The sequence below is a fragment of the Penaeus monodon genome, chromosome 33 (assembly GCF_015228065.2).
Source record: "Penaeus monodon isolate SGIC_2016 chromosome 33, NSTDA_Pmon_1, whole genome shotgun sequence".
NCBI lineage: Eukaryota > Metazoa > Arthropoda > Malacostraca > Decapoda > Penaeidae > Penaeus > Penaeus monodon.
Genome location: NC_051418.1, coordinates 3,876,228 through 3,877,180, shown reverse-complemented (window position 1 = coordinate 3,877,180; position 953 = coordinate 3,876,228).

The window sequence follows — 953 nt, the reverse complement described above, 5'->3', positions numbered from 1 at the left end:
CACGAGTCGGCAGCAGGTCCCACAGTGTTGACAACTAGAGATCCGAAGATTAAATTGTGACGCAGAGAAAATATTATTTTCCCAGTCATTTTCGGGAAGGCAGAAAAGATAGTGAGAATGATGGGTGAGGGGGGGGAGAAATAAGGGAGGGGGGAGAAGGAGAGAAGTGGGGAGAGGGGAGGAAAAAATAAGGGGGGAGGGGGGGAGGGGAAAAAGTGGGGGTGAGGGGGAGGAGAAATAAGGGAGAGGAAGGAGGAGAGAAGTGGGAGAGGGGAGGAGAAATAAGGAGGGAGGGAGGAGGAGAGAAGTGGGGAGAGGGGAGGAGAAGAGAAGTGGGGAGAGGGGAGGAGAAGAGAAGTGGGGAAAGGGGGAGGGAGAGGAGAAGGAGAGAAAGGATAGAACGGAAAAAGGGGAAAGGGAAAAATTGCAACGAAAAAAAGAGAAAGAGAGACGTGGAATAAGAAGGGAGAAGGTTTAGAATAAGGGAAAGGGAAACGGACAAGAAAAAAGGAAGATAGAGGAAGAAGGGGAAGAGGGGAAAGAAAGGAGAAGAGGAGTGGGGGAGGAGAAGAAGAGATAATGAGAAAGGAAGTAGAGACGTGAAGTAAATAAGGGAATAATAAGGAAGAGAAGTGGGGAATAGGGAGAGAGAAATAGAAAGAGGGGAGGAAAAGAGGCATGGAAAAGGGGAGAAGAGAGGAGAAGGAGAAAAAGGGTAGAACAGAAAGGGGAAGAAGAAGAAGGGGAGTGGGGGAAGGGGAGTAAAAAGAGACACTGAGAAAGGAAGTAGAGAAATGAAATAAAGAAGGGAAGGAGAGAAGTGGGAGGAGGAAAGGGCGGAATCAGAAGAGGGAGAGAAGAGGATGCGATAACTAGCATGGAAAGAATAAGAAGAATGTACAGAAACAGATGATATTTTTGATGATCTGAAATATTATATTTGTATATAAAAA